General features: G+C 44.2%; 1 long non-coding RNA gene across 2 annotated transcripts; it reads right to left on the bottom strand.

Annotated features, from left to right (window-relative positions):
- Nucleotides 1-1,522: 1,522 nt before the first annotated feature.
- On the bottom strand, nucleotides 1,523-19,266 carry LOC128906330 (uncharacterized). 2 transcript variants are annotated; one of them, XR_008465128.1, is made up of 4 exons: nucleotides 19,152-19,266; nucleotides 7,779-7,883; nucleotides 7,452-7,617; nucleotides 1,523-2,473 (listed from the first exon to the last, which is right to left on the bottom strand). It is a non-coding gene; the product is annotated as an uncharacterized LOC128906330 (long non-coding RNA). The 2 variants fall into 2 exon arrangements; XR_008465129.1 differs by lacking the exon at nucleotides 7,452-7,617.
- Between the last annotated feature and the right edge of the window lie 7,904 nt (nucleotides 19,267-27,170).

The raw sequence follows: 27,170 nt of genomic DNA, 5'->3' as shown, positions 1-27,170 counted from the left end.
ATGGGAGTGACATTTGCTTTTTCCCCACTCTTCAGGAACCCCTCGCGATCACCATAACCTCTCAAAGACAATTGAGATTGGCCTCACAATGACGTGCTCTCTCAGCAGGCATGAATGCGTCCCATGAGGCCCTATGGAGTTTAGTATGTCCCTCTTTTTAAATAAAGTGTTCTGTAACTTGATTCTCCTCCGCCTCTCTTGCCCCAGACTTTCTCACGGGTTTCAGGAGCCTGGGATTCCTGAAGGCTGGTCTTACCAGTAAAAACAAAGGTGAAGAAGGCACCAAGTACTTTAGCCTCCTCTGTGTTCTTTGTTAACGTGTCCCCTATCCCGTCCAGCAGCAGGCCCACATTTCCCCTGGTCTTCCTTTTGCAGCTGATACGCTTGTAGAAGTCCTTCTTGCTGTCTTCCACATCCCTTGCCAGATTCAGGTCCAGATGTGTTTTGGCTTTCCTAGCCCTGTCCTCTGCACACTTGGATGGTGTCTCTATATTCCTCGCATGTCATCTGTCCTTGCTGCTACTTTGTGTGTGGTACCTTTTTTATATCTGATATTTGTCAGAGGCCTCTTGCTCATCCTTGCAGCCACCTGCTGCTTTTTCTTGATTTTCTGCACATCAGGACAGATCATTCTGGAGACAAAGGCAATGATACTTGAAAAATCAACTGGCTCTCTTGGTCACGTCTACTCTCTAGGGATGTATTGTGCAGGGTTTTTCCAAGCAGATACCTTAAGAGGCCAAAGTCTGCTCTCCTGAAGTCCAGGGGTTGATCCTTAGTCCCTCCCTGCAGGATCCTCCACCATTTCATGATCACTGCAGCCAAAGCTGCCCTGACCTTCACGTCCCCAGTGAGTTCTTCCTTGGCTGCAAGCGTGGGGTCCAGCAGAGTCCTTGCCCTCATTGGATCACTACTAACAAAGTGATCACCTTCGTTAGTAAGTTCTCATCAATGCACTCCAGTAACCCCCAGATTGCTTGTGCCCTTCTGGGTTGATCTACCAGCCAATATCCTGGTGGTTTTGTTAGATTGGTTAGAATGTAAAAATTCGGCATTTAATCAACTGTATTAAAACAATCTTGGCTCTTGTGAAGGTACTTGTTTTTGAGTAATGGAAAGAGAAAAAAAAAAATTATAGGCATGAGACATTTTTTCTGGTCTTAATCAACAGCTCAGGTAATCTTACTTTGCAGTGTAGGCAGCAAATTAAGAAAACAGAAAAGTAATCAGGATAGCAACAGACAGATAAAAAGAGAGAAACCACTTACCTTACTCTGAATTCTGCGTAAGTGAAATGTAAAATAAATGTCTAAACAGGAAGGAAAAACCATGCTGCTTTTAGAGAAAGTGAGTCTGCTGAGAATTGAACTAACACCCGTTTACAGGAAAGAAATCTTGAATGAAATCCCAGCTCAAGTGAATTCAAGAGAAATCCTTGCTGGTTCTCATGAAGCATCTGGCAGCATTTTAATTATCTTTGACAGATATGGATTTTCTTATCCTGCCAGGCATACTGGGTAACTGTAGGCACGTTGCCCAAGATCAAGTTTTGAAATACGACCACTTAATGTGCAAACCTCAGGCTTTGGATTAAAATTTCAAAGCCCCTGCCCATACAGTCTCAGGGTGCACGTGCACCCTTTTGACTTCAAATGGCTCTCTGAAGGCTCAGCGCATCTGAAAATCAAGCAAGAGGAATCACAATTGAATAAGCACTTTGTACGCTTGCCCTTCTTCCTCGATGTGTCAGTTCTCCTACTCTTCTACAGATTTTTATAGCTGTAAAATACCGGTGAGGCTATTTACAAAGACACTGCCAAGTTAAACTGAGCTTTGTGGCCGATACTGAAATTAGCACAGTAAATTCAAAATGCAAACTGCTGTTATACACCCATGTAGTAACTTTATTTTACTGTGTAAAGCTTTCTACTAACCTTTGCTGTTTTCTTTCAGCATCATCCAGTATTCCCCAGGGAACCAATTTCGCTTAATCACACCTTCCTGCCTGGGCAAAATGTGTTTGGCATCGTAACTAATTGAGTTTAAGAAAAATCCAAACCAGGCTACAATAACACAGTGATTGGCCTGTTTGATTAGTTAGGTGCTTTTATTTGATTTTATAGGCTCTTTTTGTAGGCAGTTGGTCTTTGATGTTCCTTCTCTTCGGGTTCGTTTACAGTCACAAAACATCTGTTCTCCGTGTAATTGGGAAAAGTTGGAATAATGCAATTAGGCAAAATTAGGCAAACATCCCCTAGCTGGTGAATCTTCTTCCTGCTGGGAGTCTAGCTGAAAGAAACGCTCTTTCTTTTATCAAGCAGAGATTATTGACTAATCCGTTTAGCCCGGGCGCAGGCTGACCAGGAGCTGCAGTCTTTTTGCCTTAATGAATTATTTGTAAATCGGGCTCCTCCTGGTGGGTGATGTTTGCGGCGCAGCGCTGGGCAAGGGCGGGCTGATCTCTGCGGGTTGCCTAGGTTTAGAAGCAGCAAATCATTAACGATTAATATGCAAAAAGCATTTCAGTCGTGTGTCAACACCCACTTCACCCCCCAGGCGAGCCCCAGGGGCAGCTGATGGTTGCGTGCTCTGCAGGCGTTCGTGTAAAGAGCCAGACCAAGGCGGTGGAAGGGAGATGCTCTCCTGAGGAGCCTTTTCTTCACAGCTGCGGTGCTTAAAAATAAGCTTAACAACCTGAATTTCAATGGCTGCAAGGCGCAATGGCTGGTACAAGCAAGTTTGCCCACCACCCTTCGATTAATTTTGAATTAATTTTACGTTAGCTGGAGATGCTGCTCCTGACAGCAGCAGGTATGGCAACAGCAAGAACCCCGAGAGGAAACACTTCTCCTCGCCCTGAATCAATGTGAAACGGCAGCGACCCAATCTGCCCCCAGTTTTTCTTTCATGGTGATTTTTCAGTCAAATATTCTTTTCGGCGAAGCTGAAATAATGTGCTGTGTTTTCAACCCTTAAAATATCATATCTGAATGTTATGCTGAAATGAAGGATCCTGTTGAAGTGGAACTCTGTCCATTCAAGTCTGAAAAATTCCATTTTTTATCTTAATATAATTTTATAGACCTATTTTATTTTTTAGATTTTTTTTTTAGATTTTTTTTTATAGATATATTTTACATATGCAGTTTATCTTTGATGTTCTATCTTTTTATAATTCTTTCCAATCACAAAACATCCGTTCTCCATCTAATTGTGAAAAGTAAAAGTCAGATTAAGTCCACCTGAAATAAAAACTGAGATTTTCTCAATACAACCCTTTTGGAGGGGTTTATATTTATTTATTTATTTATTTATTTTAAATTGAGTATTCGTGAAAGACAAACACTCTTGAAAAGGAAACTGACACATTCTTTATAGAAATTATGAAAAAAACCCAAAAGTCTTTTATATGAACTGTTGGTTTTGTTTGGTTGTTTTTTGTTTTTTGTTTGTTTTTATTTTTATGGTGCCTTTAGGAAGTACTGCTTCTCTTTGTGCTTAACATGTTAGATTCCCTGGGCAGGAGAAGCAGTGACGGATGGTTTTGGTCCTGGTGAGGGTGTTTGTGTGCCTCCCAGCTTTGGCAAATGGCAAGCGTAACATCTACAGCCACTTGGCAAAAAGGGGAAAACAGCGGTCATTCAATGTCATTTCACTTTAGTACTGTTTTCTTTTCCCTTTTAATATAGGAGGAGGAGAAGGAGAAGCAAAATCATCTCTATCCATCATCTTTGTTCTCTAGCAAACATGTAATCCAGAGATTTGTCACAAAACCTCTATGAAAGGGATATGTAGGTGACTAGACAAGATCCAAGACAGGGAATCGCTCACGCAGTCCTCTTTTGCTTTGCTCTCATTCGGATATTCACCCTAGACAGACACAAGCAATGACATTTCTGAGAAGCGTGTAAGTGCGGCCGTGCCTGTAAGCGTGAGCAGCCACAAGTGCAAGGGCTGGCCCGCAGGCTCCGTGCACTGAGCAGGAACGTGGTCCAGGGTCTTCTCCAGTCCCTTTCCCCATCCTGTAGCTTCACCCCACTGAGTCGTGAAGTGCCACCTGAGCCTCAGAGCAACCAGGGGAGTCACCGGGTGATTTTAACCTCCCATGGGGATTTAACTGAGTATGTCCTTGGGACATGATGGTGATCCCAGTGCTGTTGTGATTTTACTAATAGCAAATAGCTAGGCTTGATTTTTAATTTGGATTAGAGTTATAGCAACAGTAGAAATATGCTATGAAAATAATAATTAAAAAACCTAGCTAAGTGATCCGACTGGTACGTTATCTACTATCCATGCTGCTGAGTACCGAAAAAATCCTACGCAGATATGGGAAGCCAATTTGTTTTCTCTTTTTAATGAGAGAAGAGGCTATTCAACAAATGTGAAAGAAAATAGCAGTGAGAATTATGAAAGAAAGGTTTTCTTATAATCAACCTATTGATTGTCTTGTCAAGAAGGAATGAATCAGCTGTTGTCTTTGTCTCTGTGTCATTGTCACAGACATAATAAGGGCATAAACAGCTGAAGAACTTGCAGGATTTTATAGATGCATTTCGATACTAGAACGACTTCCATACCTTTAAGATAAAAACTATTTTGAGCACACTAGGGAGTAAGTTGTTTTAGTGGCAAGTTATTTTTTGACTGCAAGCTATGGGTTTCTTGTACCTTTCTCAAAAAGCTGTTATATTGGCTGTGGGGACGGCGTAGAAGATAGAGAATGTCGGAATATGGGGGGAATGGTGTAGTAAATATATAAATATGATCTATGGATTTATTTGCAGTTGTATTCCTGGCTCACTCAATAATCCAAACAAGCCTTTCCTGCGGAAGCTAATGTCACTGTTTTGTAATTAATGCAAATTTCTCTTCCTGAAAGACTGACACAGAAACACCTTTTAAAATTCAATATGCATACTGTTCCTCAAAGGAAGAATAAAACTAATCTGATCAGTTTGAAAAGAACTAACAAGATAAGGAATTAGAAAATATATGAACTGACAGATCTGATTTAGGAGAGAAATACTGATATTTGAATGAATAAGCGTGAAATTATGACCAACCTGCCCACCTCTCCACGTAGAGGATGAACAGGCACTTCATGGCAACGCATGCATGGGTGTTCTTTTCTTTTCCTTTAATTTTTGTTTCCATAATTAGTCCTGAATTTTATGAGAGCTTGAACCTGGCGTTTATGAGACATTAATTCTATCAGTGTCCTGAAGATAACAGAACTGCCAGCTCCAAATTAAGTCAGAGCTGCTGAGGCGAATGGCACAGTCTGTAACCCAGATCTCAGCCTAGAAAAAATACTGCTCCCTGGCGACAGAGGCTGACTCTGGGAAAGGAATTTATTGAGATGGCTACAACTGGGCAGAGGCACTGCTAGTGCCTCTGGTAAATCAGATACTGATGGTTATCCTAGTGTTTTGCACTAAATGGTCTTCTGACCTGAGCTATCTAAAAATTATTATGTCGCTAAATGCGGGCAGTAAAAGTCAGTCTTCCTCTGGGTACCTTATGGGAATCGGATTCACCTGTAAGAAAGCCAAATAATTCATTTAATTTATTGATAGTGTGCTCTACTGCCTGCCAGAATACTGGTAGAGAATCAAGTTCCTGGGGGGTGAGTGTTTTTCAGGTTTTATTCGGCAGGTTCCAGCTCAACAGCAGAGCCTGGCTCTGAAAGGCAAGACTGTTGTAGCCCAGGAAATTCAGTCTCAAATCCTCTGAAATATATGTGAGTTCACAAATTTGGAAATAAGCCAGCTCATCCTGAATTCTTCTAAACCGTATTTTTCTGGTATTTACCTTGCTAAAAAAAATAAGCCGCGTATCAGCAATAACTGTAGTCTTAGTGGAGGTACCACAGCTTTTCCTTATGCATATGCTCGGTGCTGAATGTGGGACCAGAGAGGTACCACCATGAACGAAACACTTTGTTTTGCTGCCGTATCCATGCACCTTCTGAACAGACCTAAACTCGGCCTCCTGCTGGCACCAAAATGAGCATTATTCACTGGGGGTTGGAACTAGATGATCTTTAAGGTCCCTTCCAACGCGAACCATTCTATGATTCTATGATTCTCTGAAACAAAAATAAATGTGTTTGTTTGAGTGATGCCCACCCAGTGGAATGCCCTTGGCTCCTGGAAGGATGGGGAAGGGGCCGAGCCACTGGAGTCACGGGGGAGCCGGGTTGTAGCATTTGAATTCTGCTTTGAATTTTTAAAAATTTTTAAAAAGCGTCTGTGTTGTTTGAATTTACTCCGTGTGATTGCTTGAAAGCAGCATCCAAACAGCATTTCTGCTTGTTATTTCTCACATCTGTCATAACGTTTGGCCCAGCTACTAGCCGGGGCTCTCTGGAAGAGCTCACCCAGCCCTGCACGCCCGAGCGTGGATGCGCTCTGGCTGGCACAAGCCGAATGACTCACGTGTCAAGAACGTCTCTCTCCAGATGCAGCTCAGCTTTATGGCTTGAGATTGCTCCGCCTTTGCTTTCCGGCTGACATCAAAGAGCGTTAAAATAGGTGGGGTTTTGTCTTTAGGCGTTTTCCTCGGTTTAAACTGGAATTCTCAAATGTTTCCATTTCACAGAGCAGCAAATACAGTATTTTGTGCCCAGAAAAGTTTTTCCTTACATGGCACACATTGAGGAGCCATGTCCTTCTCAAGTCCCTCCTTCAATTAATTGGCCTTTGCTCTCCTTACTTAAACAGACAAATGCTTTTAAAAAGATGTACTCTTTGTTATGTTGAAAAACATCTTTCTGGAGGGAATTATTGGAAACCTTGTTACTCAGTATCGAATGCAAATATTGCCATTTTGCTAGGACCAAGGCTTGTGTCTTTATGGGTGAGGTCTTAATTTTGTTCTCATTTTCTACCTCCGAGCAGCTTGGGCAGGCAGCAGGTCTCACAGGGGCTGGCAGCTCTGACAGCTCCCGTTAATTCTTCCATCCTTCTCGGCACATGAAAAGTTCAAAACAAATTCTAAATTATTTTTTTCACTTATAGTAGGGAAATCCCAGTAAGCGTATCAGCTAGCAGCTAGGATGGACGGGTGTCAATGTCCAAAAGCGTTTTCTTTCTTTATAGTGAAAAGAGTTCCAAAGGACAAAAAAATGCAGAGAAACAAAATAAAAAAAATAAAAAAAGAACAAAAGAATAACATAAGCTATAACATAAGCTATGACAAGAAGTAAAGGGTGGGAGAAGGATGAAAGGTATGCCAAAATGAAAACTTCAAGCTTCGGGTTAGGAAATTTATACCCAAAACAAAGCACTTGCTTGATACACTAATGTGCTTGAGAGTCCTTTGGTGTGGCACCAATATAGCCTTAGTAATTTTAAATTAGCACTTTTAAAGGAAAGAGTCCTCTCAAGATTTTTTTTCTTCCGTTTTTAACTGTACATTTAAAATGGATGTTATATTGCAGTACTCACCCATCCGCCTAAGCTGCTGTCGGCCTTCCTTAGTGTGCTATGGCTTGGCTCAAGCCCTGAGTAAGAGAAGTCACCAGTGTAGCCTGGGTGTTATTTTGACGCTTGGATGTTGTTAGTTGTCACTGAAGAGACAAGGATTTGCCTGTCCCAGCGTGTTGACCTGTTTCTGTGAGTATATGGCACTTTCTGAAGCCTTACGTTGTATTTAATTTCATTCATTTCCTCAACACGAGGAACAACTTCTTTACTTTGAGGGTGACAGAGCACTGGAACAGGCTGCCCAGAGAGGTTGGGGAGTCTCCTTCTCTGGAGATATTCAACACCCACCTGGATGCGTTCTTGTCCAGCCTGGTCTAGGTGTACCTGCTTTGTCAGGGGGCTTGGACTAGATGATCTTCAGAGGTGCCTTCCAACCCCTGCCATTCTGTGATTCTGTAATTTACATTAATTCACATTTTAGTCAATTGAGTCCATCCTTCCTGCAGATTCTGTCACCGCATGTTGTAAACAGTCAGACCTGATCCTCTCTCATGTGTCTCTGTCAATTCAGAGCTACTGCCCTGCAGGGTCCCAGCACTGCACAGGAGTTCTGAGCAGACTCTCCACCACCCTGGGGGTAATCTTGGGTTTAGATGTTTTTCACAGTGCTCTCTTCATATCCCCTGTCAGCATTAGAAAGCTGTGCTGGGGAGGGCAAAGGGACAGCCCTAGTCTGCCACACTCAGTAAAAGCCTCACCACTGGCTTCTGCAGATTTCTCCTGGGACTTACCTGACCTCCTGAAACCCTGGAGAAAAATGAATTTTCACTTCTGTGTGAAGAGCTATTTCATAGCAAGGTGCTAAGAAAATAGGGAACCCAACATTTTCTGGGACATGTTGGACTTACTATCCATAAGCACATGGGCATATAAATCACAGAATCATACAACAGGTTGGAAGGACCTCAAAAGATCATCTGGTCCAACCTTTCATGGGAAAGAGAGCCTAGGTGAGATTATCTGGCATCCTGTTCCATCGCATCTTGAAAACCTCCAGTGGTGGGGACTCTACCACGTCCATAGGGAGGCTGTTCCAGTGCATAAATGCTCTCCCTGTAAAAAAACTGTGCCTCATATTGAGAAGAAACCTAATGGGCATGTCCAAGTGTGCATGTGATTGTCACTGTGCCTGCTGGTGTCAACAGCGTGTGAGCAGTGAGGTGCAGCGATTGACTCATCTATCCTACCAGCTATGGCAGGGTAAGCGTCCTGCCTGGTGACCAGCAAGTCTTGGAAAAAGCTGTCTATTCAAAAAACAAACTGCTCGGTTGCCTACCCACCATTTTGGCAGAGGTTTTACCCTCTGAACAGGCTAAAACCATCAGCAGAACCATTCACTTCAAGTCCTACTGGCAACATCTCATAGGGAAAGGCAGGATGTGACAGTGGTAGGGCTGCTCCAATGACAACCAGCATAATCATTTTACACTGGAAAGTGCTAGTTTCTCAAACTGTGTATTAGAAAAGGACAATTTCAATGAATTTTAAACCTCTTCTAAAATGCCTGAAAGTTGTTCACATATCCTACGTCAACTCTTCTGAGTGATTAAAAAGCCTCATTTTAAAATTTAAATTTAGTTTCAGTAAAGTTAAAGCCAAATTGAAACCAGTATTTTGATCATAAAAGGAAAAAAATGATGTGTCCTACCTAAAGTTATTCTTTTGCAGACTTTCAGTGTTTAAGCATACTTGAGATTCTGACTTTTGTTCCTATTTTGGATGGATGGGATTGTTTAGAAATTTCAACATTTTTTGTGTAAGAGGAAATAATTTTCAACTTGCCTCTAATTGACCACTGGGTTGCATGAATTTGGACAAATCATTCAGAATACCCATCTTAAAAAAATGGGATAATTGCATGTTTTCAACTGAAGACAGCTGATCAAATCTTGACTCATTGGCGAAGGCAGTGACAAAATGCCTGGCTCTTTGATGGTGTCAGGTTTTTATCTCCTGTATCTAAATAAAATATTTTCCTACTCTTTTTAAACCATTAAGATGTCTTTATATGCCTATATAATTATACATAGAAGTTAGGTTCTTTCAGTTCCTCCGGGATGTTGCTTTGTTTTGTCAGTGCAATGAGAAAAATAAGTTTGAGAGCATTCTTCTCCGACAGTGGCAAGGTGACAACACCACTCTGAGACGCAAAATGATGCTTTGGTGCAGCCATTTGCTGGGGGAGCTGAGTCTTTCCAGGTACTTTCCCATTTTTTATCTTTTGGCTGCATGGATTGTCCTCGTTTCCCCCTCCATTATTGCACCTTCAACTACCCTTCCCTGCTACAGAAATGGATGGCAAATCTCCCCAATCCTTGGAAATACTCATGCTTCTCTCAATTTCCCGTCTCCAGTCCTCGGCTTTTGTTCATGAAGAAGCTGAAATTGCAGTCTGTGGCAGTGATACCTAGGTATGCAAATTCACCTGTGAGCTTCAACAAACGGAATCACGGAATCACAGAATTTTTCAGAGTTGGAAGGGACCTCTAAAGATCATCTAGTCCAACTCCCCTGCTAAAGCAGGATTGCCTAGAGCACATTACTCAGGGCTGCATCCAGGCGAGTCTTGAAAGTCTCCAGAGAAGGGGACTCCACAACCTCCCTGGGCAGCCTGTTCCAGTGCTCTGTCACCCTCACCATAAAGAAGTTTTTTCTCATATTTGTTTGGAACTTCCTATGTTCCAGCTTGTGCCCGTTACCCCTCGTCCTGTTACTGGGAACCGCTGAAAAGAGTCTGGTTCCATCCTCCTTAAACCCACCCTTTAGATACTTGTAATTGTTAATAAGGTTCCCCCTGAGCCTTTTCTTCTCCAGGCTAAAGAGTCCCAGCTCTCTCAGCCTTTCCTCATAAGGGAGATGCTGCAATCCCTCAATCATCTTTGTTGCCCTACACTGGACTCTCTCCAGCAGTTCCCTGTCTCTCTTGAACTGGGGAGCCCAGAACTGGACACTGTGTTCTAGTTGTGGCCTCACCAGTGCAGAGGAGAGTGGGAGAATGACCTCCCTTGACCTGCTGGCCACAGTCTTCCCTATGCAGCCCAGGATGCCATTGGCCTTCTTGGCGACAAGGGCACATTGCTGGCTCATGGATAATTTACTGTCTACCAAGACCCCCGGATCCTTTTCTTCAGAGCTGCTTTCCAGCAGGTCCACCCCATCTTCACCCCACCTTCATAGGAGAGGTGCTCCTTCGCCTTGACTACAAAGGGCAATGAAGATGATCAAAGGGCTGGAGCACCTCTGTGAGGACAGGCTGAGAGACTTGGGGTTGCTCAGCCTGGAGAAGAGAAGGCTCCAGGGAGATCTTATAGCGGCCTACCAGTACCTAAAGGGGGCCTACAGGAAAGATGAGGAGGGACTGTTTATCAGGGAGTGGAGCCATAGGATGAGGGGTAATGGTTTTAAACAGAAAAAGGGGAGATTAAGATTAGATATTAGGAAGAAATTCTTTACTCTGAGGGTGGTGAGGCACTGGAACAGGTTGCCCAGGGAAGCTGTGGATGCCCCATCCCTGGAAGTGTTCAAGGCCAGGCTGGATGGGGCTTTGAGTAACCTGGTCTAGTGGGAGGTGTCCCTGCCCATGGCAGGGGTGTTGGAACTAGATGACCCTTAAGGTCCCTTCCAAGTAAAACCATTCTATGATTCTGTGACTAGAGCTCAGCTGGGGCCAGGAAAGCCAGGCAGGGGGCAGCATCTGCTCAGCCAGTGGCGAGGGCTGGAGCTGGGATCCAGCTGTGCTCCAGCTGCGCTCCTGCCGGGCTCTGGCTGCGGTGGGGGGAGCCTGCAGAGGAAAAAAAATCAGCTGTGGTTGCTTGGGTGCAGTCGCCTGCATAGTTTTGTGAGCACAGGAAAGAAGTTTTGATTCTTCTCGATAAGCTGCAGTAGCTTCTCTGATGGCGGTGGATCAAAGTAACGGCGGCCCCACTGGTGAAGTTATTACACGGATATCAAAGTGCTCTGTGGAAGGAAACCGACTGCGGCACAATTGTTTTAACATTCATGGCAAGAAAACTGGGTGCTAAAGAAAGAAGTGGGGACAACAAATGGAATAGTTGACTGTGGACTTTGTGGTATCATGTGTTATCTGGAGCACTGATTTCAGTCGAAGCAGATCAAAAAGTGACAACTAGCCCAGTTCACTGCTAGTCCAACAGTTACTTTTTCTCATATGTATATAAGCCTTTGTTTCCTGGTGATAGACAAAGTTGTTTATGTAAGGACACAAAAAGCTGCAGATTGCTGTCACAATTTGAGTAACAGAATGCCTGTACAGTTATTTTCGTCTGCTGCTGACACAGATTAAGGTCTGAACTGCAAAAAGAATTGAGTCAATTCCTGAGCCTCCTATAACAGGTACTACACAAAAGGGAACAGCCACAGCTCGTTTTTAGACAAAGGGTACCTGAAAATTCGTGCATAACAGTCAGCACTACCGATCCTGCGTAGCTTTGTGGAGGTTAGCCTGTGCAAAGCAATTAACGCGTGTCGTATGTAGTTTGTTCTTTCTTTCATCTTATCCCCAAGAGAACTGCAGAAGCGGTGAAATGTTTGTGGGATGTTTGGTCCTTGAGAGCGTCAGGCTTTGATCACCTCCACCCGCCGGAGATGGCAGTCTCCATTGCAAGGCAGGTCTCTGCTCTAAGGCCCCACGTCTCCTTACTGGTGAGCTACAGGTGATGGATGTGTCTGCTGCAGCCTTTTCACTGGGGTGAAGTTAGATACTAGCTCTGCAACAGTCTGTGTCTTCCCGGAACAGGGAGTGGAGCGCTGGCTAAAGACCCCGAGCCCTGCGCCCAGGTGAGCTCTCCACGCTCCCTCACCAGCCCCTGGGCCTTTGGGAACACCGTTAGCCATCTGGCTGCCGGGTGTCGAGAAACCCGGCAGGTTGCTGCCTGCACCGTTAAAGCAATTGCCTGCTGCGGAAAGCTCTGCCTGTGCCAAAAGGAAGAGAAGCATCCGCCGCAGTCTCCCTCTTTGTGTGGCCTGTTGTGGTCCTGCTCTACACCATGGAGACCTTCAGAAGCAGGGATGGGGGATTCCTGGGAAGCCAGGGCAGGCTGTGAGGCTGGTGCTGATGGGCTTGCAGCAGGGATGGTGCAGTGCTCTGCAGCATTTTTTTTAAGAGACGGTGGCCTTGTGCCCACTCCTCCCCTGCCTTAGCACACTGGGATTCATAACGCAGTACTCCGTTACAGCCCAGCTGTTTCCTCAGCCAGGGCTGGACAACTGATACCGTCACTTCCACAGCCCGCTGGAGTGCAGGGGAGGTTTGTCATTATTGGAAACTGGAACAAGATTTGTCCTTGAGGGCTATATTCAGAAATTAATTTAGACAGACTGGACGTATCTAGTCCAGAAGTAGTTTAGTACTTACTCTTCCTAGACATTTCCCTTGAGCTCTTACGCTGCCTGCCAAGATACTCTCAGTCCAGGACAGCAGGTACAGGGCTTCCCTCACAACCAGGTCAGATTAGGGGAATTAGCTGGCGTGATGCCGACTTCACTGAAGCACGCAGTCCAGAAGACGCAGATTATACATAGGCATGGCAAAGGGCAGCACAAAGTGCCGTCAGGGCTGCTGCATTCTCACTGCTGCAGGACTGTTCCTGCCTCTTATCTGTGACTGCTTAATATAAACAACAGTCGTAATCTCACAGGAGGGAGCCACAGTGTTCCCTCATCCTCATCAAATTCATCATGTTTTCTTTAAGTCTTCTGCCTGCTTCCAGGTCTGGTGTCCTCAGTTCAGCAAAGACATAGACCTCTTGGACCGAGTCCAGCGGAGGGCCACAAAAATGATCCTAGGGCTGGAGCACCTCTGCTATGAGGACAGGCTGAGAGAGTTGGGGTTGTTCAGCCTGAAGAAGAGAGGGCTCTTGAGAGACCTTATTTTGGCCTTTCTATACTTAAAGGGGGCTTAAAAGAAAGATGGGGACAGACTTTTTAGCATGGCCTGTTATGCTAGGACAATGGGCAATGGTTTTAAATTGAAAGAGGGTAGATTTAGATTTGGACATAAGGAAGAAATTTTTTATGATGAGGATGGTGAAACACTGGAACAGGTTCCCTGGTGAGGTGGTAGATGCCTCATCCCTGGAAATATTCAAGGTCAGGTTGGACGGGGCTCTGAGTAACCTGATCTAGTGGAAGACGCTCATTGCAGGATTGGACTAGATGAGCCTTTAAGGTCAGTGCTTTTCTCTCTGAAATCCCACATCTCTGCCATCCAACCCTGAGTTAGAATGTACTTTTGACAGACAGAGAACTTGTGTCCCTATCTCTCCTCCCCTCCCCTGCTTTAGCAGTTATTGCAGCTTCCTGGGAGCTGGCAGACATTTTGAATGCCAGTCTCTTGCTTCCCAGAGGACTACGGTCATCACAAGTTAAACAGGTAAAAAGTGGGTGCCACTTCAAAAGAAAATAGTGAATCTTGCTTCATTCTTCGAAAGAAACAACGTAGGTACCTTTTCTCTGAAGAATTCTTGGCTCTGGGTCCCCCAGGGGTGCAAGCACCTACCTGCAGCCCTGAATTAATCCCCTCAGATCCTCTGAACTGCAGCCTCCTTCCTCCACCTTGGTTTCTATTAAGAAAAGGTTGGATGTTGATACACCTCATGGGATGGGGTCAGACGTGTCTGAAGAAATACCCAGAAATCCCCTACTTGAAGGTGCCTGACCCCATCCCACGAGGTGTGTAGACATCCAGCTTGTAACTGGGAATCCTGTGTTCTACTCAACAAGTTCAGTATTGCCTAAATTCATTACTGGTTTCCTAGGGATTTGGGTGTTTGTGTTAGTATTTATATGGGAGGGTCATAGGTTATCTATTTTAAAGTGTTCGTTAGTTGCAGACCTAGTCTACAGCTGTTCTAAACATCTTACTGGGTTAAGCCAAGTAAGACCAATGGTTTTGTACCACGGATGCAAAGACTCAGTCTCTCCAGCCATCCTCATGACCCATCACCTGTCTCTAGCTTTTCAGTGGCCTCCAGTTAGTCCATCCTCATGTTCAAATAGAAAGAAAAATGCATTACATTAAAAAGAAATATCTCTTTTTGGTTCTTTTCCTTGCATAAATTTGAAAGTGTGCATGCTGGCACTGAGAGAAGGCAGAGTGGGACCCAAAGCAGCCTTATCACTTACTCAGGGCTGAAGCTTGTGTACATTAGCTGCTTACCTAGTCCAGTAACAGGGGCACAGTGAAATTCTCAAATAGATTTTTTCCAATGAGTTAACAAGCTACTGTAAGTAAGGATCTGTAAGATCAAATGCTTCTATCATTCTCTACAAAGTTAGTTCAATTAGGGCAGCTTACACGGCATGATCAGGATCTTCAACTGCATGTGCTTCATTTTTCCACATCTGGGCCAGGTTGACAAAATTCATAAATACCCAATATTATCCTAGCAAATTGCAAGCATGTTTGTTTTCGCATTCAGTTTTAATTAAGACAAGACCACTGTGAATCATTTGAAAGGTTCTTGGGACCCATTTTAATGACATCCTTTTGTCTGTTTTTCCATGCGAGCTTTAGCTGGTGTACTCATGGAAAAGATAATTAGCAATATACAAATAAGCTCCTCAGAAAGCAAAGTTGTCTTTGTTACTTAGTAAAACAAACAAACAAACACAGGGCTCTCATTCAGGCATGGCAATTTTCTAGCTAGTAGGTATGTAAGTGAACCACTGAAGTGAAATGTTTGGTATCTCTCTTTCTGATTTCTTGTCTGACACAGGTATGACACAGGGATTTAGACCAAAAAAAAAAAAGACAAGGAGGACTCTTCCCCTTCCGTGGAAGTGGATGCCAGAAGAAGACTGCCACTTTCCACCCACAGTTGCTAAAAGGGAAGCAGCGACCCCGAGTTAGCACTGAGGGCGTCCCCACCGGACCGCGGGTGCATGCCATCCCATGCCTGTCTGCCCACAGGAGGGTCATCAGCCACTGACCAACACTGTCTCTTAAATCAGAATTTCTTCTGCCTGCATTCCTAAAGTGTTCACATGGTATGATATACAGCGATGCTTTATATTAAAAAAAAGTGTGTACATCAGTGTGAGTTGAAACTGTTTAGAAAGGACAGTCTGCCACCACCACGGTCTCTGGTACGGTTGTTGCCCCATCTGGTGGAGTGAGCTGCCGGGTTATCTTTGGCGCCAATACTTATGATAATGTTTTATTGCCAACCTAAGGCAGTAATATATGGCTTTTCTTGATCTTCTTTAAGAGAATTTACAGAATCTGTGCATTTTTCTAAGCATGTACTAGAAAAAGATGTTGCAATTCCAGAGAACAGAGCACAGTCCTGTGTCCTTCTACCTCGAGCTCTTGTTCTTTATTAATCAGTGCAAGAGTCCTCTGCTCTAGAATAATTCCTTGCTGCCAAGGCTGTTGTATCTTATCCCAATTCATTTACAAATTGGACTATTACCATGGTAAAACTTAAACACTTCACTGTAAACTGCTTCACCAGCAGATCCGTCTTGTTTTTCTCAATTAATCTTGTGTGCGGGGCTATCCGGATGGCTCTTCTTCCCTGGTTGCTGCTGATACACTGTACAGTTTTGCAAGCTAACTCCTCTCATTAATTCTGCCTGGTTCTGTTTGCCAGCATGACTTGCGAGAGTGCAGACAGTGCCAAAGTTTGTAAAAATTTCCATGCGGCTGAGGGGTATTCTGCAGGGAGGAGGAGGAGACGTGAGAGAAGTCACCGTTTATTATTGCGAGTGCCCTGAATGCAGCATACAGAAAAAAGTGCAGTAAGTGGCAGCTTCTTTAGTTTCTGATTATTTCTGCCAGCATGAGCCTTTTGTCAAGGAGTCAAAGTGAGTTTTGTGCAAATTTATAGAAACACTTTGACTCTCGGAGTGCTAGAAATATCCTGTGAGATGCATAAAAAACTTTGTCTTCGAGATTTTGTATTTCAGTAGGTGGCCTCCTGTGTTTACATACGCCACACATCTAATACATCAGCCCTTTTCTCCAGGCCTTTGAAGGGAGCTTCTGATGGAACCTCCTCCGTGGTGCAAGTTGACCACCTGTGAAGGGTGGATCCTTTAAACTTGTTGTCAGTCGTATAGGAGCCTTGGTGGGATGGGTGGGAGGCCTCCTCCTAATCCCACTGAAGTCAGAGGAAGGACTTTAACTCCAACAGGCCTTGGATCAGTGCCTGTGGGAAGCTATTTTATAAATCCCAGCTCGCCTTGAGCAGCTTAATAATGCCTACACTTCTTATAACTTACTAGGACGTGTTTTGATATAAAGTCATTCTTTACTTCAGTTTTTCTAGGATTACTTGGAGGAATAAGGTCACCCTGTCGAGCCAAAATCTGGGGTCTTGGAGGTTAGGAGAAGAAACTGCTGGTAGGTCCAGTATTTTCTTTGATGCAGTCCTGTTTATTTGCAAAGAATGTAAATAGCTCTTTTTTTTTTTCCCCAGAGCACAGCTGGGATCAAGAAGGTTACAATCCTCTTGCTTCTAGCACCAAAATCTTCTTGCAAAATCATCTCTCTGTCTTTTAACAAATGCACTCTCATGCCTGCCCACAACGCTGCCATTGTCTGACCATGTAGCACTCTCTTGTGCAGTCTGCTTTGCTTTCTCCTCCAGTATGAATTAGATCCTCACTCACAACATCTCCCATAAGTGACTATTTCCCTACTTATCGTCTCCTGTTCAGACTCCATTTACGCCAAATATGTATATTTACAGTGCAAGCTTCTGGGGGAAGTAAGTGACCATTTTGTGTTTACACATTAGTGGTCTCTTGGTCCACCATAATGACAATAACAACAACAGCAACAATAAAAATAATTTTTAAAAAAGGCATGGTGCTCCCAGTTTCCTGCCACTCTCCCCACCACCCCCTCCACTCAGTCCTGCTCTGGTCACCCTGTCTCAGGTGGGTTTCCAGCTGCAAAAGAGCTAACAGAGTGGCTGTTCCCTGCACCATATGTCCCGAAGTTAACTGGAAGGTGTCAAAAGGGTAAAGAAAGTTGACAGCAGAAGGGGAAGGACCTGAAATGGTGTATCTGGCCATTTCTTTCCCAACTGAAGCCTACAAAAGGCTGAGCCTCCTGATTTAGGTCTGGGGGCAGGAATTCAGGATTCCCGAGAGGAAGGAGGGAAAGGTTCCGTCCGGGACATGCAGAGCTGTCCCTGTGCACCTGGGCACCTTGTTTTGAACAGTCAAGTAGTTTCTGAGGAGGATCGGGTTATTAATGCGAGTATATAAAAAAGAAATGCTTGTCAAGCCTGCTGCTGACAGGATTTCCCGTCTGAAAGCTTTGTAGGTAAGGGGGGGGAGGCTTTCTGGAAACAAATTATTTTCCTTGAAGAACGACTTGGCACCAAGGAAGGAATTCACTGTGTTTGCACTGACCTGTCAGAAGGTGAATTTGGACTCATTGCTGTTGCTTATCCTGCTGGAGCGTGGGGTTGATTTGTGAATGTGCAGTGTTTACAGGGGAGAACGTGAGCCGGGCACATCCAAAGAGGAGAGTTACAGTTTGTCAGCGTAGTTTCTCTAAAAGGAAGGTTATATGCAAGCATTTCTAATGTAGCTTGGGTACCAGCCTAGTTCTGGGGGCCTGTGGTGTTCATTATAATGGCACATTGCATTCCTTAGTGCTGGGAGATCATTTTATCACAACATTGGAAGTATAAACTGAAGTCGAAGTAGAAACCGGCTTTTTTATTGCTGGTGGGAAGATCATAGTGTACCCTGCCAAACATGAGTTCAGAGTACAGCAGAGGGCATCATCAAACAGAGGTACCGGTCCGTCCCCCTGACGTGGCTGTGCAGGCAGCAAAAATTGAACTTCAGCTGGGCGATTGCACTGATGCCTTGCATACAATCGCTCTTGCTTCCCTCGGCTCCTCTCACAGTGGATTATGTGACACGGGGCAACGCCGTGCTGAGACGCCAGCTCTGAATGAGCTGCCTTGGCTGCTAGGAGCAGTCATAATCGTGTTGACGCAACGCTTGACCTGTGTTAATTTGCCTTTCTGAGAAACTACGTGCAGTTGTCCAACAGGCTCTGTGTCGACAAGCCTATTTTCTTTGTACCCCTCACACTACCTTGAGTATCTTCTGCTGAGCCATAGAAACATATTTCTGCACCAGCTGTACCCAAGCCATCCTCTGTGGTGCTGTGAGAGACAATCAGTGTCACTGTCTTGCAGATATGAATTAAAAATCATTCACCTTCTCTGTTTATTTCAGAGCACTTTTGGCCTGCTGATGTTTTGGGCCGTGTTCTTCCAGCACATTTGAAAATCTGAGCAGTGCGTGTAGGAAAGAATAAGGTTACGCTGAAAATACAGGCCACTGGAGAACAGCTGTGTTGTGCCTATCTATCATTAAATAAAGAATAGAGCTCTGAAAGTGTTTACAGATTGTAAAACAAAAGCAGATTTAATATGTTTTAAATTCTAGGAACTAACCTAAAATTTGCTATAAAACAAATATATGGCTTACAGCTGGAAACCTGTCAAAACACCCAAATGATTGCTCTGCACTGTCTGGAAAGAGTTTCCGTGCCCAAAGACTTCAGAACAGCAGCAGATGTACTGTTGCATAAGAGAGACGTCCCTGTTTTGAATTTCAGTTTATAGTACAAAAAAGCATACAATAAAAGTAAAGTTCTTTTCATCTTACCCAGGTCCCTCTGCTTCCTCCTTAACATCTTGCTCCATGTACTTCTCCCGTGTTAGAGCGATTAGCAGAGATATAGAAAGATGAGAACATACATCATTATAAGAGGAGAAAAAACCATCTGGCTCAGTGTTTGTGGCTGGCTCTTAATTCAACCATGTTGGGTTTTTTCCATGCCCCTCAAGCCCCTCCTTTTCCAGAAACAATCTATGTGATCCCACATCTCCTCTTCAGTAACGTGTTCCAGATGGTCAGCTTTCTGCAGGACGGATTTGCCTCAGCTTCTCAGTTTTTTCCTAGTTTCTTTGTTTTCAGATCGCTTCCCCTTTCTTTGAAACCCGTTTACCCAATCATCTATCTCTCTCTGGATCTTTTCCCTAGTTTTTATAGTGTAATCAAAAGATATTTGTGTCACGCAGCCATTTTTATCAAACACTCAGTCCTTGTCACACAAGGATAATGAGGCTTTTCTTGTTAAATGAAGATGTAGAAGAGAGGTTGTGGGAGGCTGCGTAAGGAGGCAGTTTTAGAGAATATTCAATTAATCAGTATGAATTCAGCATTTTCATTGAATGTTTCTATTCAATGGATTAAATAATATTACTAATATCAGTCAGGAGTATTGCCTCTTGCACTTTAGGATGGCATCTACCCTTCAAAGAGCTTAGCTCTGCAGTTCGCATCTGTCTCCTTGTTTCTGATGCCCACATGGCGCCAGTTTGTGTTCACCCCGAACCCGTCTTTTGGAGGAACTGGTTCCCTCTGAAACACAGCATGTGTGTGGTTCTGGAGGTATCTCCTTCTTCCTGAGACCCTTCCCAGTACCTGGGAAGGATGATGCTCATCCCGTTTGGCTGCCTCCCCTGGCACAGCCCCCTGACAGTGTCCTGGCAGCCTTCGCGCCCTCAAGCAGCCTCACTTGCTCTCCTGGGCAGCCCAGGACGCGCGACATCTACCCTTCATTACATACCCTAGAAACATGCAGCATATTGCTGGGCTGCAGCACAGCCATCAGAGGGTTTTTTGGACATTTTAAACTGAAATAACAAAGCCATAAAAGATAACTTAGTCATCGAGAACCACACTGTCTGCACTGATAAGTGAAATCCCCAGGCATTGCCCTTCCAGCCCAAGGGCAGGCACAGCCAAAGCCGTCGCAGCTCTACTGTCCCCCTTGAGCGGAGTGGTGTTATCCATGCATGTTATCCTGGGAATAGCTCCCCAAAGGCATGCAGGCATTGCCCATGCGGCTAACTGATGGCTGGGGCCAAAATCGCATCAGGCAGCTGAGGTGGGCAGGGGGAACAGATGCGTGCCAGTTGTGTGTCAACATTGAAGCCCTGTTCAGGCTCTTCATATCGGTGGGGCTGAGGAGTCTGTATTTACAAGAAATTTTAGAAACTGGAAATAATTATGAAAACATCCCAAGGCCTCATGGGAGTTCAATAATTCTGAAGATGGAAAAAGATGATCTTTTATAACTAGAGTGTTGTACCCTCAGTCCTCCCTGCGAGGGAAAAGCCAGCTTTCCTGGACAAGAAGTAAGACAGGGCTCATTAGGTTAGGAAGATTTCCCACATTTTCCATCTGTTGGTGCAAATTTTTGAGGCAACAAATGTGTGACATTTCACAAAGTCAAGACTCTCTCAATCTATAGCTGGGGGCTATTCCTGCTCCATGAAAGCTCAGGCTTGAATGTACAGATTTCCAGGAGGAAAGCGGTCTGTGGCGCCAGGACAGAACAGCTGGAGACCACCATGCACAGCCTGTTTCCAGCCCTGCCACGGCTCGGAGGTCCATGTGGGAAGCGGGCTGGTCACCTACCCAGCACCCCCCAGCACAAATTCCCCTCTGAACTGCCGCTTCTCCCTGCCTGTAGCTACAGGAGTGCATCAATTAAGACTAGAGGCATAATAAAATGCAAAATAAGAGAATGCCTTCTATAAATACACCTTAAAACAAATAGGCTTTTTTTAACATGGAAAAAAAATATTAACCAAAACAGTGGATATCTCACAGCTCTTATTGTTTAGAAACAGGGATTTTATTTTTCCAGTCTGCTCTTAATTTTTCCATTCTCTCTCAATTTGGAGTGCAGTGCAAATGCAGTACAGCTACATTCCTGCTTTCCATCTTACACCTTGCAGATCACATTGACAACAATTTAAGCAAAAGGATTGCTCCGACTGACAAGGTTCATCTCATTTACAGAAACTCCTAGGCTGGAGACATACCATGCTCTCCTGCAGGAGACCAGAAAAGAAAGAATGTTGTGTGGATTATGTTGCATGTTTTTATTAATATCTTTGTCGCCTCTCTGAGTTCATACCAGTTATGGAGGAGAAAAACATTCAGTGTGAAATCTTGCTTATCAAAGTTCTTAAGTAATCTCGGTTTCACATCTTTAAGTGCAATCAATCAAACCTTCTTTTTATTTTTTTTTCATATTCCCTGGTGGGAAAGTCTTCTGAAAGCCAGTTGTTTGTGTTTGTGTTCAATACAGGCATTAATAAGACTAAGACATTAATAAGCAAAAATGAGGATTATTCATCATTATTTCATACTGCAGAATATTCCATGGGCAACTATATCAAGATAAATTCGTTGTATGCACATGTACTTTTTGAAGGTTTATCTCTGCTTTTTTCTAGATTAGTAATTGAGCAACAAAGCATTGCAAGCGTGTTCATCTGATTTGAAATAGGACATTGGCTCACCCACATTCGCAATTGTTTAGTTTCATTTGCAACAGCTTTTGAGCACCTGAGTTTACCTCGCCCAAGCACCCAGAAAGTGTTAATGTTAAACTCTCCTGTTAAAACAAAAATCCAATTTCAAAATGTACTTTCAATTGTGATAATGAGCTTTTTCACCATATTGTTGCTTATGAAGATGTCTCCAGTCTCTAATAGAGACCCTGTAACTTTGCCTTCTGCTTCTCTTTCTCTACTTAATTCTGAGAGTGCAAATGAATTGTAGAAATCCATGACTCGGGAACACCCAGATAACGCTTACAGCCCTGCAGGATCAGGGCTGATGTTCTGTGTACTGTGGAGTCTAAGCATCACTGTCACGGAGTGGTTGCTTTCCACAACCTAAGCTATAGCTGTGTTTTTCTTGTAGTTAAATACCCCGATCCATTAGATGATCACCTCCAGGTTCAGACTGTCACAGGTTATGCCTTTTGCAAAATTTTGCCTCCTGCACAATGAAGCGTGACGGACTTTGCAGGCTGTCAGATGCCCAGAGCTAAGCTGGGGTCTGCTTAGTTTTTGCTCTGCCGTCAGGATCATGCCTTTGCTCTGAGGTGTTCGTCTTGTGACATATACAAGTGATTTTACAGTGTAAACACCGTGGTTTTAAAAGTTACTTTCTCTATGTTATCTTACAAATAAATAGATTTGTTCTTTAATCTGGCAGTTATGCCAAAGCCATAGGGATGACTCTTATCTGTCAGGAACTTGCCCTCTCCGTTCAGGAGGACACGGAGGTTGTGGCAGGTCGATAGGGCAGCCGCTGTACTCCAAGGAGCAGGAAATGGTGTGTAGGCATCTCCTCTTTTCCTTAGACCTGTACGTGTCTTGTGGTAGCTCAAGGGTTTGTAACGTTCTTCAATGGAGGTGTTCAGGGAGTTGCTGTGGGTGGGCTGACTCTCAACGGGTCGGAGCAGGACTGAACACAGCCTAGCTCCGAGCTCTGGGCGCCCTGACGGCAGTGGCAGGTGGTGACAGCAAGGTCTTGCAATAGACAGGGAAAAGTGGCTTTGCAGCAGAGGTGGGGAGCAACAGAAAGCCCAGGAGAAGACACTGTGCTGCAGGCCCTGTGCGCTCACAGCACGGGTCTCCTGTGTTGGGAGCCGTCACGGCAGCCTGGTGGCTGCTCCAGGCTGGCAGATTTACCAGATCCATGTGACTTTAAGTCTTTTGGCAGGGAAAACTTTATGGAAAAAGCAAAAGTTGCACTGGATATTGTTTTGATTATTTGTTTCTAACCTCACTACAAATGGAAAAAATTTCTCTGGCGAGTGTCTGCTTGTTATTTTCCTATTGTTTTATCATTCTCCCAGCTCTCAGTAGGGATGAATAATCCTCAAATGCCACTCTGAAGGCTGATGCTTAGGCCAGGTTATAGAGCTGCAGTATTGGGGATGGATCTTTTCCTTCTCTTTTATTTGTTTCCCTTCACTTTATTCTACTTCTGCTCAGTTCTCTTCTCCTCTTTCCTCTTCACTTTATTCTACTTCTGCTCAGTTCTCTTCTCCTCTTTCCTTTCCGCCTTTGCAACGACTAAGTTCCACCAGCAGTCCCTTCAGCAAACAACCCCTTCCTCTTGCTCCCAATTCTGTTTGGAGGCACGAGCTATGGTTTGGTTGTGATAAATGTGTACATTTCCATAATCGGGATTAGTAAGATGTAAGCAGCTCATCCATACATAAGCAAGCAGTATAAAATAGGGCATTTGATATTTTTCACAAAAAAAAAAGGGCTTCTAGGAGTCTCAATATAATTTATAGCTCCTGAATCAAGATGAGCAAAAGATTGTATTTGATTTTATTAATTTTTTTGCAACATATATGGCTTTTGAATTTCAGAGACTAAGCAGAAATCTCAGGTGACCATGGACTCTACACGAAGAGAAAATTTCCCATCAAAGAACTGAAATATGGATTCACTGCTTGAACGTCAAAATTTGACACAGAAGATGATGGGCAATGAGGAGACGAAGGGAAAGAGAACAGGAACAAGTAAGCTCTTCTGCGACATCAGTGACCTTAGTGCAGTCAGATGTCTCATGTCACTGGGCAGATGCATTGAGTTTTTTACTAGAGCATGAGTGCGTTTTTTTAAAGGCAAAGATGTTATTTCAAATCCATAGGATTTTCCACTGGGTAGTAATTAAAGCCACTCAAACTATAAACTATAAGAGATATACTTGACATTATCTCGAGAAGTAAATTTATTTCAGCATTGCTTTAGGTTCACAGGATTTATGTTACAGAGAGGCAAGAGACACATTACAGTGCCTAAGTCATGTAGAGGAGGATTATGCAGTACTTAACTATATCTGGATTTAAACTTAGGCCTTTTCTCCCTCCCAGTTTAATGTCTTCATTTCAATAAAAATGTTTGTTACTCTATTGGAGAACACAGAAACATTCAAAACACACTTTTGTTCTTTGTTTCTAGGATTAAAGCACAGGTCCTTTCTTTAAAGCTCAGTTTGAAAAATTAATTTATAACGTAAACACAAAGAGTATTGTAATGCAACTCCTAATCCCAGCTGCCTCCACCTGTTCTCTACCTGCCTGAAATAAAAAACAAGCATACAACAATGTAAGGAAATAGCACTTATACCTGATAATTGGTTGTTTTCAAAGCATCTTACAACACGTGTAACCGTTGTTGCAAATAACAACCCAAGGTCATGATATCCCAAGTCTCCCAGCTCGCCTGTCTGCTGGACCTCACTCTTATCTCTGTTTCAAGATGCAGACCATTGGAGAAGTTGGATGATAGTTATTGTGCTTTTCCAGATGCGCTTCCCCATCCCGCCCCTAAGTCCAGAAGGCTGCATGGTCTCTCAGCCCCCTGCTCTTCCAGCAAAGCAATTCTGTTTTGAGGCTGTATCAGCCAAGGGTGTTAAAGAGGTGGAGATCTTGGCAGTCTTGCTGGATCACAAGTTCCTCCTGAATATCCAAGTCTCAATGATGTCAAATAAATATCAGTTTTTACTATTGTTTTGTTTTCTTTTCTGTCAGAGGTAGGGTGACACACGCTTTGTCACTTGCGCAGTGACACTTCGTCATGGGTTTCAGTGTACCTTGCAGCTCATACACTGTGTGCAGCGCAGAAGGTCAGAAAATGTGTGTGTGCCCCTGGAGAAAGGAAGGGGTGAGGTCCCCCTTTTTCAAAATCATTACTAAACAATCAAAACCTTTTCAGCCAGATTGTAAATTCTGAATTGCCTCTGCTTATGCCCACCAGGCAGAGCAGGATCCGTGCTTCCCAATCCCATTCCTCCCATGGGCAGAGTCTCTCGCCGCATCTCAACTTGCATGATGTGGTACCTCTCCCCTTGCTGAACTCTCCGGTGCATTCAGGGTGATGTCCTGTGATGAAGTTGTTCATACCACAGAGGAGCCTGGATGGAAAACAGATTAATTTCAGCTCCTGCAACTAATGGAATACTGTAACAATATTTCAAAATAGAAAATATTTATGGTCGAAATGTGTTTTTGTTGTTGTTTAATGACATGAAGAGTTTCCATGTGGCCACCAATTTTTTTGTGAAGAAATTTGTTTACTCAGACCTCTAATATACTTAGTAATTTTTTGGAGGTGGTAGACCAATTCCAAACCATGCAGTATTTGTTTAGCATAGAATCACAGAATGGTTAGAGTTGGAAGGGACCTTAAAGACCATCTAGTTCCAACCCCCCTGCCATGGGCAGGGACACCTCCCACTAGACCTGGTTGCTCAAAGCCCCATCCAGCCCAGTCTTGAACACTTCCAGGGATGAGACCTCAACAACTTCCCTGGTCAACCTGTTCCAGTGCCTCACCACCCTCATAGTGAAAAATTTCTGCCTAATATCTAATCTAAATCTACTCTCTTCCAGTTTGAAGGCATTACCCCTTGTCCTATCACTGCACGCCCTTGTGAAAAGGCCCTCTCTAGCTTTCTTGTAGGCCCCCTTCAGATACTGGAAAGCTGCTATAAGGTCTCCCCAGAGCCTTCTCTTCTCCAGGCCCTAACTCTCTCAGCCTGTCTTCATAGGAGAGGTGCTCCAGCCCTCTGATTATCTTCGTGGCCCTCTTCTGGACCCGTTCTTCTCTGTTGGGGGACTCCAGAGCTGGACGCAGTACTCCAGGTGGGGTCTCAGAAGAGCAGAGAAGAGGGGTAGAATCACTTCCCTCAGTCTGCTGGACACTCTTCTTTTGATGCAGCCCAGTATATGGTTTGCTTTCTGGGCTGCAAGTGCACATTGCCAGCTCACGTTGCGTTTCTCATCGAACAGCACACCCAAGTCCCTTTCCTCTAGGCTGCACTCAATCCATTCTCTGCTCAACCTGTAATTGTGCGTGGGATTGCCCCGACCTGCGTGCAGGACCTTGCACTTAGTCTTGTTGCGCTTCACAAGGTTTGCATGGGCCACCTCTCAAGCCTGTCAAGGTACCTCTGGATGGCATCCCTTCCCTCTTGGTGTCATCAGCAAACTTGCTGAGGGTGCACTCAATCCCAATATCCATGTCACCAACGAAGATGTGAAATAGTACTAGTCCCAGTACTGACCCCTGAGGAGCGCTGCTTGTCACTGCTCGCCACTTGGACATCAAGCCATTGACCTCAACACTTTGAGTGCGGCCATCCTTATTCACTGAGTGGTCCATTAATCAAATCTGTGCCTCTCCAATTTAGAGACCAGAATGTCATGTGGGACAGTGTCAAACACTTTGCATGAGACCAGGTAGATGATGTCAGTTGCTCTTCCCTTATCCACCAATGCTGTAACACTGACATAGAAGGCCACCAGATTTCCTAGACATGATTTGCCCTTGGTGAAGCCATGTTGGCTTTCAAGAATCATTACCTCATTTTCCATGTGCCTTAGCATAGTTTCCAGGAGGATCTGCTCTGTGATCTTACGGGCACAGAGGTAAAACTGACTGGCCTGTAGTTCCCCAGATCTTCCTTTTTTTCCTTTTTGAAAATGGGGGTTATGTTCCCCCTTTTCCAGTCAGTGGGAACTTCACCAGACTGACACGACTTCTCAAATATGATGTATAGTGGCTTGGCAACTTCATCCGCCAGTTCCCTTAGGACCCACGGATGAATCTAACCAGGTCCCATGGAGTTGTGCACCTTCAGGTTCCTCAGCTGGTCTCAAACCTGGTCTTCTCCTACAGTGGGTGGTACCTCATTGTCCCAGTTCCTGCCTTTGCCTTCTGCAACTTGGTTGGTGTCGTTGGAGCCCTTACCAGTGAAGACTGAGGAAAAAAAGTTATTGAGTACCTCAGACTC

This window comes from Rissa tridactyla, chromosome 2 (genome assembly GCF_028500815.1).
Source record: "Rissa tridactyla isolate bRisTri1 chromosome 2, bRisTri1.patW.cur.20221130, whole genome shotgun sequence".
In the NCBI taxonomy this organism is placed as follows: domain Eukaryota; kingdom Metazoa; phylum Chordata; class Aves; order Charadriiformes; family Laridae; genus Rissa; species Rissa tridactyla.
This window is presented reverse-complemented; position numbering and strand designations above follow the sequence as displayed.